Genomic DNA, 16,127 nt, shown 5'->3' on the forward strand with positions numbered 1-16,127 from the left:
CAGTGACACTCGCATGACACTCGGCTCCTGCTGTTCTGCCAGCGTGAGCCGAGTGTCATGCGAGGATCGCACTAGTGCCCTGTGTGGACCCAGCCTAAAGCGCGGGGTTACATTTTCCCCTCAAAAAATAGTCTATGACGTTCCCTGAGTCATATGAGGTGTCTGTGCAAAATACCGTGATAGTAAATGAGACGGTGCGGGTTCCTATAGCGGACACACATACAGTATATATATATATATATATATATATATATATATATACTAGCTCTACTATCCGGCTTTGCCCGGGTTAATAACTGTTGTTTCCCGGTCTATCTCTTTCCCGGTCTATCTCTGTCACTTTCCCTGTCTGTCTCTTTCCCTGTCTGTCTTTTTCTCTCTCTTTCCCTGTCTGTCTCTTTCCCTCTGTCTCTTTCCCCTGTGTCTGTCTCTTTGCCTGTCTTTTTACCTGTCTTTGACTGTCTCTTACCCTGTCTGTCTCTCTCTCTTTCCCTGTCTGTCTGTTTCCCTGTGTCTGTCTCTTTGTCTGTGTCTGTCTCTTTACCTGTCACTCTCTTTCCCTCTCTTTCCCTGTCAGTCTGTCACTTTGTCTGTGTCTGACTCTTTGTGTCTGTCTCTTACCCTGTCTATGTCTGTTTCTTACCCTGTTTGTGTCTGCCTCTTTCCCTGTCTGTATCTCTCTCTTTCCCTGGCTGCATTGTGACACACCAACATTCCATTTAAGGGCGTGGCTGCGCATTCTTCTGAAGTTCTGGCTGTACTGTGACTCTCAGCTCCATTCGCTTTAATGGAGGTAGGTTTTTTGGTGAATAACTGTAAAGCGCAGAGTTAAAATTTCCCCTCAAAACATAGCCTATGATGCTCTCGGGGTCCAGAAGTGTGGGTGTGCAAAATTTTGTGGCTGTAGCTGCGACGGTGCGGATGCCAATCCCGGACATACACACACACACACACACACACACATACATACACACACACATATACATACACACATTCAGCTTTATATATTAGATTGTGAGATGCTGAGGGGAGAAGTACTAGAGAACAGGTATGTTTCCCCTCGGTTCATTTCATATGCCTCCATGTACTGACTGTGGAGCAGTCAGCCCATGCAAATTATTTCAGTGTAATTTTGGGCTCGGTTTTTCCTGGAGCAATCAGTAGGAATTGCAGTGGGACTGGTTGCTCCCTTCTCCATATTCAATCCAGGTTTTGATCCCTCACTGGATCAGCTGAAATAATCAGGAGGCATTCAGAACAAAGAGACTGCTGAGGAAAGCAGTACAGGCTCATGGCTGCTAGTGCTAGGACTCAATACCTCCACTTGCTGTGCTGAGGAACAGACACAGTAAGAGAATATTGTTTTGTTTGTTACATAGGTTTATTTTGTAGTTAGCATTCTGTTGTTAGTTAGTGGCCAGACGGCCTTAGACGTTTATTTTCCTGTTTTTTTTTTAATGTGTAACACTGAGAGATATGTGTACACAATAAACATGGCAGTGGCCGTATCTGTGTGGAACCTGCCAGTCTGCCGCTGTCATCTGTGAATCCATAGCCACTCGCTTGGACCAAAGCAAAGATCCCAGCTGAGCTATTTTCCCTGTCTTACAAATGGTGTCTCGAATGCGGGAATTAGTGGCTATTGGATTGTGACTGCAGATAAACCGTTCTATTGGTATTGTCTCTTGTTAATATCCTGGCTGAAAGCTCCTGTGCTGCTGAAAAGCCAAGAGACCAGCAATATGGAGGAGCTGCTGAAACATTTGGTACAGGCCAACATTAACCAACAACAGGCCTATGTCCAGCAACAACAGACCAATGCCAAAGCTACAACAGACCAATGCCCAGCAACAACAGACCAATACTTACTTCCAGAAGGCGCTGGAGCAGCAGCACCAAATGCAACAAGAGCAGTTAAATGCAATAAAGGAGGCCTTGGTTCGGCAGCCGCGAGACGCGGAGGACCGTGCACAAAGCCCTGCCAGTGAACAGAAAGCCGTACAAAAGGCTTTACTTAAAATGACTGCTGATGATGATGTGGAAGCATATCTAGCAGTGTTTGAACGTATTGCAGAACGTAAGCGCTTACCGGTGGACAAATGGGCTGAAGTGGTCGCTCCATTCCTGATCGGAGATCCGCAAAAGGCATATTATGATCTAAGTGGAGCTGATGCTATGGACTATGTTAAACTAAAAGGTGAAATCCTGGCAAGGCTGGGAGTGAACACATATGTACGGGCAAAGAGGGTACATCTATGGACTTTTGTGGCACATCAGCCTGCTTGTTCACAAATGCATGACCTTATCCATCTGGTGAAAAAATGGCTGCAACCAGAAACTTTGACGCCCGCACTGATGGTGGAATGTGTTGTCCTAGACAATTACCTGCAATCCTTACCAGCTAAGATCCAGAGGTGCGTCGGACAGGGTGACCCAACTAGCGCTGACCAGTTTGTGAATATGGTTGAGTGTTACAGCGCTTCTGAAAGCCTACTCCAGGGGACGCTTTCGCCTTGCTGGGGTTCTAGGAAATCGCCTGAAAGTCCTGCTAAAACTACTCCTTCTCAAAAAGAAGAGAATGTTGCAACTAGGGGTAGCAGGTCCACAAAGGACTATGTTAGCGGTGTGATTTCTCAGCAAGTCAACAGGCCCAGACTGAGGTCCCCAACTGGGAGGCAAGGGCCTATACAGTGTTGGCGATGTCGTGGGCTCAGCCACGTAGCTGCTAACTGCCCATTAACTACAGAGCCGATGGACTGTAACACTACAAGGCGTCTGTCATTATATGTACAGTCAGTCTGTGCTGCGGAGATCCTCACGGGAAATGAACAACATGTGTGTTGCATTGAGGTCAACGGCTATAGTGTGAATGCCATCTTAGACTCTGGCAGTCAAGTAACCTTGGTACATGCTAGCTTGGTGGACCCACAGATTCAACTGTGGGCATTAGTTGCATACATGGTGATACTAAAAACTACCCCACAGCCGGGGTAACTCTTGCCACGCCTTTGGGGGCCAAAAGACATCATGCAGTGAGCGTAAAGACTATGTTGCATAGTGTAATCCTGGCGAGAGACGTTCCCTTATTCTGGGACTTGTGGAACATTAAAAATGGCGTGAACACCCGGTTGAAGGAAAACTGGTGAACGATACCCTGGGGTTAGCCCCTGAGCCACTGGAGGAAGATGATGGGGGACCCACCACAGGGGTAGCTCCAGAAACTGTAGACTCTCCTTTGGCTTTGTTTGTAGACGAGGTGGACACGCTAGAGGATGTTATAGAGATGCCAGGTTTTGAGGTGGCCTGTGATAATTTCGGGACCGCTCAACACCAAGATCCTACTTTAACAAGGGCATGGGAAAATGTGAAGGTCTCTGAGGGAAACCCAGTGTACCCAGTGGCTCAAAATGAGTTTCCACATGTGGCAGTGCAACAGAGCATGCTGCACCACATTGATAAGATGCGAGGAGTGGTGGTAGAACAGCTAGTGGTACCCAAATCCTTTCGTCAGGTGGTTGTAGACCTGGCACATAAACATCCCTTGGGGGCCACCTGGCTGGAGAAAAGAAAAAAGACCATATTCTGCAACGTTTCTTTTGGCCGGGTCTGGTGGGAGATGTAACTCAGTACTGTCAGTCCTGTCCTACATGCCAGTTGACTGGGCCTATGACACATTTTAGAAGCCCCCTGAAACCTTTGCCAATAATAGAGGTGCCCTTTGAGAGGATAGCAATGGATATAGTCGGTCCATTAGTTAAATCTGCCAGGGGTCATCAATACATTTTGGTGGTACTGGATTACGCCACCCGTTATTCGGAGGCTATACCCTTACGGAATGCCAATGCAAAAGCAATTTCAAAAGAGCTTTTTAACATGTTTTCTCGCACAGGTATTCCGAAAGAGATTCTTACGGATCAGGGGACCCCCTTTATGTCTCATATACTCAAAGAACTATGTAAATTACTAAAAATCTCCCACCTGCGTACCTCAGTGTATCACTCTCAGACTGACGTTCTGGTCGAGCACTTTAATAAAACCCTAAAGGGGATGTTGAAAAGAGTGGTAGATAAGGATGGGAGGGATTGGGATGCTCTCCTGCCATATCTCTTGTTCGCCATACGAGAGGTACCCCAATCCTCCACGGGTTTTTAACCCTTTGAATTGGTCTATGGGCGGTGTCCCAGAGGCCTGTTGGATATTGCCAAGGAGACTTGGGAGCAAGAGATGACTCCTTACCGCAGTGTAGTTGAACATATAACACTCATGCAGTACAGAATTGTGGCAGCTATGTTTTCTGCTCTGCCCGTGACATGGCAGAGCGAACTGCGCCTGTGCGAGCGGATATGACTGCACAGATGCGAGATTTGAAAAAGCAACGAGGATGATGACGGAGGCGTCATCATGTCAATCAAGAAAGGAGGACGGCAAACAGTGGCAGAAGGGGGGACAGGAGCAGAAAATGAGCACGCCCATCTGAGCCTCACAAGTAATTAGCATACCTAACGGTCATGTTTTCTAAAGTTATTTTTGGGGTCTGCAAGGTGAGTCAGGGAACAAGGTGCACCTTCATAGAATGCAGCCCAGGAGGTGCAGAAGGTGATACGTTTAGTGTGATAGTGAAAAAACTGGTGACAGGTTACCTTTAATCTAGCAAAAGAAGTAGCTACCGCTCCTTCCGAGATATTCCCAGTATGCAATTTATCCCAATACAGATGCAAATAATTACAGTGTCTTGCGAAAGTTTTCGGTCCCCTTGAGTTTTTCAACCTCTTCCCACATTTTAGGCTTCAAACATAAAGATAAGAAATTTAAATTTTATGGTGAAGAATCAACAACAATTGGGACACAATTGTGAAGTTGAACGAAATGTATTGCTTATTTTAAACTTTTATAAGAAATAATAAACTGAAAATTGGAGCGTGCAATATTATTTGGCCCCTTTACTTTCAGTGCAGCAAACTTAGTCCAGAAGTTCATTGAGAATTTCTGAATGATCTAATGTTGTCCTAAATGACTGATGATGATAAATATAATCCACCTCTGTGTAATCTAGTCTCTGTATAAATGCACCTGCTTTGTGATAGTCTCAGTGTTCTGTTTAAAACACAGAGAGCATCATGAAGACCAAGGAACACAATAGGCAAGTCCGTGATACTGTTGTGGAGAAGTTTAAAGCTGGATTTGGTTACAAAAAGATTTCCATAACTTTAAACATCCCAAGAAGCACTGTGCAAGCGATCATATTGAAATGGAAGGAGTATCATACCACTGCAAATCTACCAAGACCCGGCCGTCCCTCAAAAATTTCATCTCAAACAAGGAGAAGACTGATCAGAGATACAGCCAAGAGGCCCATGATCACTCTGGATAAACTGCAGAGATCTACAGCTGAGGTGGAAGAGTCTGTCCATAGGACGACAATCAGTCATACACTGCACAAATCTGGCCGTTATGGAAGAGTGGCAAGAAGAAAGCCATTTCTCAAAGATATCCATAAAAAGTGTCAGCCAGCAGCCGCCATGGTACTCACAGACCCCTCCTGCTGATTTTTCTTCCCCGACGGGTCCGGTTCCGGCAGTGGCAGAGTGTCGTCGCAGGTGTCTGCGCCGTTATCATCCCCAGGAGCCACAGGCTGGGCCCACACATACTTACTAAGGCGGGCCGCAGCGTCCGGCATGCCAACCCTGCCCGCAGCTCCGGCATCCAGCGCCATCTTGGATTTCGGGTCCCCACGTTCCTGCATCTCTTTCTCAGCCCTCTGGCCACGGGGCATGCCGCTCCAGTCCCGCAGGCTCCCTGTGCAATCTGGAGAAAGTCCTCGCTCAGATAGGAAGGGAAAGGTATTGTTACCTCGCCTGGGGAGGATAAAAGCAGGATGATACGGCAGGAGCCCTCTCTCCGCACGTCTGCCTCACATGCCACTCAGGACACGCCCCCATCATATAAAATTTCTAGTTAGCTATTCCCAGAACTTTACAAGGCCAGCCAGAACAAGCCCATTGGTGTGTTGATCTTTGACCTGAGGGACCTCAAGTGGTCCTGTAGTATACGTTTTGGAAGGACTGCTCTTACTTATATATTTGGGCAGTCCCTCCCTCATTGAGACTTACATAGTGAAATACATATTCCATAGCAGTTTATAATGTGCTCATTGTGGCGGTGGCCTTTACCCTCCTCCTCCACCACCATGTCACTCTACAGCTCTCAATTCAAGTTTTCAGAGGGCCTGCAGGTGTCAGGAAACCTAAGTTTGTTGAGCACCCAGAGGTGGCTCAGAAACATACGGTTGGGAGGGACTGCTCTTATTTATACATTTGGGCATTCCCTCCCTCGTTGAGACTCAGATAGTGGAATACAAATTCCATAGCAGTTTACAATGCTCCCATTGTTGCATTGGGCTTTACCCTCCTCCTCCTCCATGTCATTCTGCGGCCCTAAATTAAAATTTTAAGAGAGCCTGCTATAGTAAGGAACTCTGATGTGGCCGAGTAACATAAGTTTGGAAAGGTCCTCACTCGCTTATTTAACTCATTTAAAAGCAGAGACTACAGAGAAGAAGGCCAAGCGACATGGAATACAAGAAGAGAGCAGTGACTGCAGCCTGCAAGCCTCATGATGGGCTGAACTCTGCCCAACAGAAAAAATAAAGCTGCACTAGTCAACTAGATAACAAGCTCAAATATATCACTTGTGCATGTGAATGGACAAAGGATATATGGTGCCCTCCCCTCCAGGATGGATTGGAGAAGCTCCTCCAAATGGCTCTGAGATATTTGTTGGCAATATTTCACAGATTATTTAGGAAGAGAAGCTTTATTGGTTGATTCTCTAGTATTTGGTCCAGTGCAGAATGTGCATCGGATTTGTAAAAATTACTCCTGGGGGCTGTCATACATGCAGGAGGACACCATGACAAGGGCTTCCCATAACAAACATTATCTACGTTGGACTAGTGTAGTAGTTGGGGCTTTCAATTCAAGTTTTCAGAGGGCCATCAGTTGTTCATCAACGGTCACTGTAAATTGCTATTGAAAATGTATTCCCGATCTCCGTCACAAAGGGATGTTTTTTGGCCAGCTATGGTGACTGACAGTAGATTTCTATCAAATATGTATCCCCTATCTCAGTCACATTGTGGGACAATCCAGGGATCTTTTTTGGCCAGCTATGGTGACTGACAGTAGATTCTATCAAATATCTATCCCCTATCTCCGTGGGACAATCCATGACAAGGGTCTCCAATGACAAATATTAGTTTGGTAGGACTACTGTCCTGGTTTGTCCAGTGCACAATGTGCATTGTTTACAAAAATTAGTCCTATGGCCTGAGTCATGGTTGACGCAGAGACTCACCATCACAAGGGCCTCCAATGACAAATAGTAGTTAGGCTTGAGTAGGAGTAGTGTCTCGGTTTGTACACTGCACAATGTGCATAGTGTTTACAAAAATTAGCCCTATAGCCTGAGTCATGGTTGACGCAGAAAGGAAATGGCTTTATATGGGAAGGGGTGGATGTTAACAGCAGTAGTCAAAATCAACATTTTGGGGGAATTTAGTTTGACTTGCTCTCATCTGGAGGGATTACAAACTGTGGTGAAATCCAGTCCTTGTTGAATTTAATCAGAGTAAGTCTGTCTGCATTTTCTGTTGGAGGCGTATGTACCTATGAGGGATGATTACCCCAACAGAACTGAATATACGCTCTGACATCACACTAGCAGCAGGGCAGGCCAGCACCCCCAATACATATAGGACAGGTTGGGCCAAGTGTTCAGCTTGGACACCCAATAATTAAACGCAATTGCAGCATCAGAAAGGATTCAAGCAACTTCCTCCACCTTGGCATTGTTATAGGCACAGATAGCCCTTGCTGATGTGCTGTTTTATTGAGAATGGCCCAATTTGCACACATCCCCCCCCCCTCCGTTGGACTTAGGCGGGCTTTGCACACTACGACATCGCAGGTGCTATGTCGGTGGGGTCAAATTGAAAGAGACACACATACGGCATCGCATGCGACATCGCAGTGTGTAACGCCTAGATGATACGATTAACGAGCGCAAAAGTGTCATAATCGTATCATCGGTGCAGCGTCGGTGTAATCCATAATTATGCTGACGCGACGGTCCGATGTTGTTCCTCGCTCCTGCGGCAGCACACATTGCTGTGTGTGAAGTCGCAGGAGCGAGGAACATCTACCGGCGATATGCAGAAGGAAGGAGGTGGGCGGGATGTTTACATCCCGCTCATCTCCGCCCCTCCACTCCTATTGGCCGCTTGCCGTGTGACGTCCCAGTGACGCCGTACGACCCGCCCCCTTAATAAGGAGGTGGGTCGCCGGCCAGAGCGACGGTCGCAGGGCAGGTGAGTGCATGTGAAGCCGGCGTAGCGATAATTTTCGCTACGCCAGCTTTCACAAGATATTGTACCTGCGACGGGGGCGGGGACTATCGCGTGCGACATCGCAGCATCGGCTTGCGATGTCACAACGTGCAAAGCCCGCCTTAGTCTTAGCATAGTCTGGGGGTGATGTTTTCAGAAACTGATCTACAATAACCTTCTTGAAGGATTCCATTGTGCAACCCTTTGGTGACTCCAAAAGGAGAGAAGGAAATTTCTCCTCATACTGTGGATCCAGAAAGGTGACCAACCATTATAGGTTGTTTTGTAAAATGTGCATTAGCGAGAATCTTACCACAGACACTTAAACATGAACTGTGCCGTGCCATGTGGGCTAATCTGCAAACAGGCAAAGGTTCTGTATCCCCACCAGGAGGAACAATACCCATCCTCTCCTCATGCTGACTCGCCTCCTCCTTCTGCTCTCCAGCCCATTCATGCTGGACAGACATGAAGCTGGGGTTAAGAGTCCCCTGTGTAGGATTGTGGAGTCCCCTCGGTAGCACAGAAAAACAAGTCCTCTCCCTCATCATCCTCACCCAATGTTGCCTCAGAATATTGGCTGGGCTGAGTAGTAGCACCCATTGGGAAATCTGGCTACATAGCCACATGCTGGGCACTCAAAGCTTCCTCTTTGAGATTATGTAGTGATTGTTTCAGCATACACAGCAGTGAAATGGTTAAGCTAATAATAGCCTGATCACCACTCACGAGCTTGGTGCAGTACTCAAAGTTTTCAAGAACCTCACATATGTCAGCGATCCATACCCACTCAACAGTTATGTGTGGTAGCTGACTCTCAGTCTGATGGGTGGTAGAGGAATGGCGGAAATGGGTGCTAATATGGCACACCTTTTCTAGTAGGTAGAGCAAATCAGGGTATGTCTTGAGAAATTTCTGAACAACTAGGTTCAGCCCGTGAGCCATGCATGGCATGTGTACCAGCTTGCTGACCTTTAAAGCCCCCACCAGATTACGCCCATAATCACAGACGACCAGATGGGTTTGGAGGTGCAGTGGAGAGCCACTGATCGGTCTGTTCTTTTATACCTTGCCACAGCTCTGCTGCAGTGTGTGGTTTCTGGCTTAAACAAATCAGCTTCAGCTTCAGCAGAGCGTGTTGCCGCTTTGGCAATGCGCTGCTGCACATCTTCCAGTTTGGCAGTGATGGGTAGGATAATGCAGCATAGGATGAGGAGCAGGAGGTCAAGGAGGGGAGACAGAAGGTGGCATATTATGAGGCGGAAACAGTGTTAGTAGTTGGGCCCGCTATTTTTGGCATGGGTAAGATGTGTAATGTTCCAGTTTGCGACTTTGTCCTACCATCCACCAGGTTCATCCAGTGTGCTGTGACAGATATGTATTGTTCCTGTCCACAACAAGTTTTCCATGTGTCTGTTCTTAGGTGGCCCTTCCCGGTTATGGTGTTGGTCAGAGCACCATTGAGATTGTTTAACATATGCTTGTATAATGCGGGGACGGCACACCAGACAAAATAGTGGCAGCTGAGAACACTATCGTGGGGCTGCCTTAGCCAAGAGATCATGGAAACACTGTGTTCCCACAAGCCTAAATGGCAGCATCTCCATGACTAGCAATGTGCAAGGTTTTGTGCCTGTGGGTGTGTGGCTGGGTTTTTACACTTCCTTTCAAAGCTCTCAGGCACGGATAACTGGACACTTCCCTGGGACAAGGAAGAGAATGTGGTTGATGTTTGTTGTGTCTGTGTAATTGCAGCTTGGGGGCAGTAGTGCCTGCTTCCTGGACAGCAGATAGTGAAGCATAAAGCACAGGCAACATGGCAGTGGTTTGACCCGCAGACACAATGTTACGCTCACCGGAGGGTGGTGAGCATCTGGTGGTGGACCCACTGGACAGTGCACCGGACTCCCTTGAGGAAGTGATCGTCAGCGAGCCCCTATACAGGGACTGTGCGGTGTTTCCACCAAGAGGCTTAGATACATGACAGCCAGGGACCAGTAGAGATAGTCTCTTAAGGCCAGATACAGTCTCTTAGAGGAGACACAGCAGAGATAGTACTGATGCGACGTCACAGCAGGTATGACACAGGTGTGGGGTCCATAGCAGGTGTGGCACAGGTATGGCACAGGTGTGGAGTCCACCGCAGGTATGGCACAGGTGTGGCATTCACAGCAGGTATGGCACTAGGACGAGACAAAGGTTAAGAATGGGCAGCAGGTGAAATGATACAACACAATAGCACACAGGGGCCTGGGTACTAGCAACGCACTTTTAGCAGCATTGCTGGGGTGCCTTCTGTCAGGGACAAGGTCACTTCAAGGTAATGGGATGCTAACACTTTAAGAAAGGGGATGTGGCCGCGCGCACACCCTGTGCTCACTTACTGAAGACCTGTGCGTGGCCTGGAAGCAGGGAGAAGCTGCAGCAGACTCTGGAGCAGAGCGCATAACCTGGGAGTGAGAGGGAACCACGGCAGGACCTGAATCAGGAGAGGAGACTGCAGAGCCGTAAGGCAGGTAAGAGGAAGGACGCTGTTGTCGGAGGCTGGGAAGCAGGAGCGCGCATGGGGTCCACGCTGGAACCAGGCAGGTGAGAGGAAGAGCACTCCCCTCGGGACCTCGTGGGAACGGGGTGCTACAGTAGCCCCCCTGGAGCCCCCTCCTGTTCAAGAGAAGAGGGGCATTAACATTCTCCGCAGGTTTCCATGACCTTTTCTCAGGACCGAACCCCTTCCAGTCTACTAGGTAGTAGGTTTTACCTCGGACCTCCTTAGCCAGAAGGATGGCTTTTACCTCATAGACGTCTTCATCACAGACAGGAGGAGGCAAGGTATCAGGATCACTGTGGAACCAGCTGAGGACAACCGGCTTGAGGAGGGACACATGAAAGGAGTTCGGGATGCAAAGCGTAGATGGCAGCTTCAACTTGGACACCTCATTGATCCATTGTAGCACCTCGAAAGGACCAATAAAGCGGAAACCTAGCTTGTATGACGGCATCTTCAGGCAGACGTACTTGGTTGAGAGCCAGACCTTGACTCCGGATTGAAAGGAAGGAGCATCCAGGCGTCTCTTGTCAGTGTGTCTCTTCATACGGGCAGAGGAACGTTCCAGAGCAGACTTGATCTCAGCCCAGATGTTGGAGAAAGACCTCACAAGGGTATTAACTGCAGGTTTGACCGAAGAAAACATAACAGGACACAGAACTTTGGGTTTCTGTCCATAAACCAACTGGAATGGGGACTTGACGGAGGACTCAACTCGTGATTGTTATAGGAAAACTCGGCCCATGGAAGGAGCTTAACCCAGTTGCTTTGGTGTTCGTCCACGAAGTGGCAAAGAGAGTTTGTCAGGACTTGGTTAAGGTGTTCTACTTGGCCATTGAACTGAGGATGATAGGCAGAAGAGAAGTCCAATTTCACATCCATCATCTTGCAGACAGCTCTCAAAAACCGAGCGGTGAACTGGACCTCTATCGGACACGATATGGAGAGGCAAGCCGTGTAGCCAGAAGATGTGCTGGATAAACAGTTCAGCGAGAACCGGGACGGAAGTTAACCCAGTAAGTGGCGTAAAGTGGGCCATCTTGGAGAACCTGTCAACTACTACCCAGATGACTGTGCAGCTAGACGACCTTGGCAGGTCTGTGATCAAATCCATGCCAATGTGTTGTCAAGGAGTGGATGGTACTGGTAAGGGAAGTAAAGGAGCTGCTGGAAGTGTCTTCTGGATCTTGTTCCGAGCACAGGAAGAACAGGATGAAATGAATTCTAGGACGTCTTGTCGTAGTCCTGGCCACCAGTAGTACCGGGAGATCAATTGCAGAGATTTCCATTGAGCCACATTACCCACTATTCTGGAGGAATGTCCCCACCGGAGTACATGTTCTCTATCGATCTCAGCAACAAACATCTTACCGGGAGGATGTTGGTGCACATCAACCGGTGCCACCATTAGCTTTGAGGGCTCTATGATGTGCTGAGGCTCTTCTTCCTGATTGACTAACAGGAATGACCAGGACAGCGCATTGGCCTTCAGATTCTTCTCAGCTGGATGAAAGTGCAGGAAAAAATTGAGGCGGGCAAAGAACAAGGACCATTGGGCCCGCCGTGGGTTTAATCTCTGAGCTGTCTGAAAATATGCCAGGTTCTTGTGGTCTTCCAGCAAATACAGCCACTTCTCCAGGGCCAACTTTATTGCCAGCAATTCTTGGTCGCCAATCGAGTAGTTCCATTCTGCTGGAGAAAAAGCCCTGGAAAGGAAGCCACAGGTTACTGTCTTACACTTGGTAGTCTTCTGTGTAAGGACCGCACTGGCTTTGGAGGAGGAGGCATCTACCTCAAGGATAAACTGCTTGTTAGTGTCAGATCTGTGTAATGCTGGAGCAGAAGCGAAGGCCCATTTAAGAGACAAAGATTCCTCAGCCTCCGGGGTCCATTTCTTTGGGTTTTCCCCTTTTCCGGTGATAGAGGATATGGGATACACCAGAGATGAAAAGTGTGGCATGAATTGCTGTTAATAGTTTGCAAATCCCAGGAATCGCTGAATAGCCTTTAATCCTTCCGGACGGCACCACTTCAGTACGGCTGACACCTTATCTGGATTCATCTTCAGACTGGTATCTGAGACTGTGTAGCCAAGGAAGGGCAGTGAGGTCTGCTCAAACAGACATTTCTCAATTTGGCGTAGAGGCGGTCCTCTCTCAACCTTTGCAGGACCAGACGAACATGTCTTTGGTGGGTAGGAAGATCTGGAGAGAAAAAAAGGATGTCGTCAAGGTAGACAACCACACAGGTGTAAAGAAGGTCAAGGAAGTTGTCGTTCACAAACTCCTGGAAGACCGCCGGAGTGTTACTAAGCCCGAAGGGCATCACTCGATATTCATGAGTGTTGAACGCCGTCTTCCATTTGTCATCGGACCGAATCCAGACCAGATTGTACGTGCCCCGGAGATCTAACTTGGAGAAGATCTTTGCACCTCGAAAGCAATCAAACAATTCAGGTATAAGAGGTAGTGGGTATTTGTTTTTCACCGTGATCTTATTCAATCCATAGTAGTCAATGCAAGGCCATAGACCCCCATCCTTTTTTTTGATAAAGAAGCCCGCTCTGGCAGGAGAGAAGGATTTTTGGATGAAGCCTCGCGTCAAATTGTTTTTTATATAGTCAGACATGGATTGAGTCTCTTCCTGCGACAGAGGGTAGATGTGCCCACGAGGAGGAATTGTCCCAGGGAGAAGATCAATGGGAAAATCATAGGGCCCGTGTGGTGGCAACGTCTCAGCCTCCTTCTTGTCAAAGACGTCGGCGTAGGACCAGTAGGCGGCTGGCAACCCAGGAAGATTGGCCGGCTTGACTGGTGGGTGAGGAGGACACACTGGGATCAGGTACTTATTGTTGTAGGACGCTCCCCATTGGAGTATATCTCCTGCATCCCAGTCCAATACTGGCTTGTGCGACCAAAGTCATGGCATTCCCAGTGTTATGGAGGGGACGATTGAAATAAAAAATAATAAAAAATATAATATCAATCGTTGCCCCACGTCCGCCGAGCAGGTGTTAAAGCTACTAAGGACAGAAGAATGGATTACAGCAACTCAGGAGACCAAAACAGAAACGAAGGAGATGTTGTAAAGGCACACTCTTACGTGTAGCATGTCCCTGTTAACCTCACAGGTGCACAAGTAATGGTCACGTGTGTAGGAACACGTCAAAACCGAAAGGTAACCCAGTTAGCGTCACTAGGAAACATGGAACGTAACCACTGAGCCGGTCACGTGCGTACAGGGGCACTTCAGACCGTGAAGGCTACCCAGTTAGCGTCACTGGCAAACTGGAACGTAAACACTGAGCCGGTCACGTGCGTATAGAGGCACGTCAGACCGTGACGGTCACCCAGTTAGCGTCACTGGGTAAACAAAGCTGGCACACACATACACACGTCTGCCACTGCAGACGGGGCATGTGCGTAGGGGGCACATCTTGTCTGGAAGGACCCTAATCCCTCACTGTGCCAAGACACAGTTTGTACCTAGATATGAGTACCTGGTACCGGTGCCTGCCCTGAATTCAGAATCATACTGCACATATACTCGGATCTGCCACAAGCACTGCAGACTTACAATGGCGCTGGAAGCCACTCACTCTGACAGCCGGGAATACAGCTTTTGCTGTCAGCATGCATAATGACACTCGCGCCCCGATGTGCGGAGCTACAGACCTTTTATAGCCGCCACCCTAGCCCAGACCACATGGCATGTGGTAATGGCGTCGGCTGCAGCCATACAGCGGCTGCCACTTCATCGCTGAAGTCATGATGACCAATCAGTAGCCGCCTTGTCAAGAATGACATCACGCACATGCTCAGTGTGGCTGCCTGAGCACTTAGGCTCAGGATGGTACAAAACTTTAGCCACCTGATGCCTCAAGCGACAGCCAGGTGGCGCTGCAGAGTTAACCGACCCCAATGTGGGAGTCAATGACTGGACTAGGCCGGTTCGAGGCACAACCGTAACATTACCCCCTCGTCTAGGGCCCCCTCCATTCCGGCACTCGAAAGCTGCCACCCAGGATCGATGTTCGGGGCCAAAACCATCCCAGTCCACTGCATATCTACACCTCCGCTTTGATCCAACCCACACACAAGCAGACCGTTCCCTAACCGGGAAAGCAGGGCTAGTCGGGGGATCCTTGGAGACCCTGGTACGACGAACTGGCATGGGATTTGGGGTATGGGGGTGTAAAAGCGAGGATGATGTCTCTGCTGATTTTTTGGAGACCCCCTCAACTGAGGAGGAACACTGGTGCGGAGGCTTGAGCACCTTCACTGGGTCAACAGACAACGACCCTCTAGTTGTCTTGGGCAGACAGGTTTTTTGACATGCGGTACCCCAACTTGAGATCTTCCCTTTGCCCCAGTCAAACTGCGGAGAATGCTGCTTCAGCCAGGGGAGCCCCAACAAGATCTCATCCATAACATCATTCATAACAAGAAAAGAGGTGGTCTCCCGGTGCCCTGAAGGCATAGTGAAAACCAAATGGGACTGTCTGGTAGCTGACACCCTCTGGGAGGACGGACCCATCGGCTACCCGGACAGATACCGACTTGGGCAGCATGGTCACGGGAATCTCATGCAGATGGGCAAACTCAGAAGACACAAAATTCCCGTTTGCACCGGAGTCTACACATGCTGTAACTGGTACAGTGGTGTTATCAAACGCCACCGTGCCCTTGAAGGACCATTTAAGGTTTGAAGCAGGCGCGTCCTGTGTCTCCTTATTAACAGACGCGACATACACCTGCTTCTCGACCTTTTTAGGGCACTGGTTGGCATAGTGACCTGTCTGTTTGCAAGCGAAGCAAACCTGTTTCGCCGCTTCATTGAGGACCTAGCAGCTGTCTGCCTGATATTCATGGGCTCAGGTTCGGGTTCAGGGTACGTGGCTGATGCTTCGGGTTTGGGGAAAGAGGGAGCCAGTCGCACATGAGAACGACTCTGAGCCTGCTCTAACTGGTGCTCAGAGTGACGTTTGTCGATTCTCGTAGCAAGTGAAATCAAGGTCTCCAGGTCAGGTGGTATCTCCCTGGTGGGCCAATGCATTTTTCACATGCCCCGACAACCCTCTCCAGAATACCGGTAACAGGACCTGCTCTGGCCACTTAACTCAGCGGCCAGAGTCCTGAACTCTATGGCATAAACCGATACCAAAAACGTCCCCTGAACCAGGTCCAGAAGACATAAGGC

This window comes from Anomaloglossus baeobatrachus, chromosome 2, assembly GCF_048569485.1.
Source record: "Anomaloglossus baeobatrachus isolate aAnoBae1 chromosome 2, aAnoBae1.hap1, whole genome shotgun sequence".
NCBI lineage: Eukaryota > Metazoa > Chordata > Amphibia > Anura > Aromobatidae > Anomaloglossus > Anomaloglossus baeobatrachus.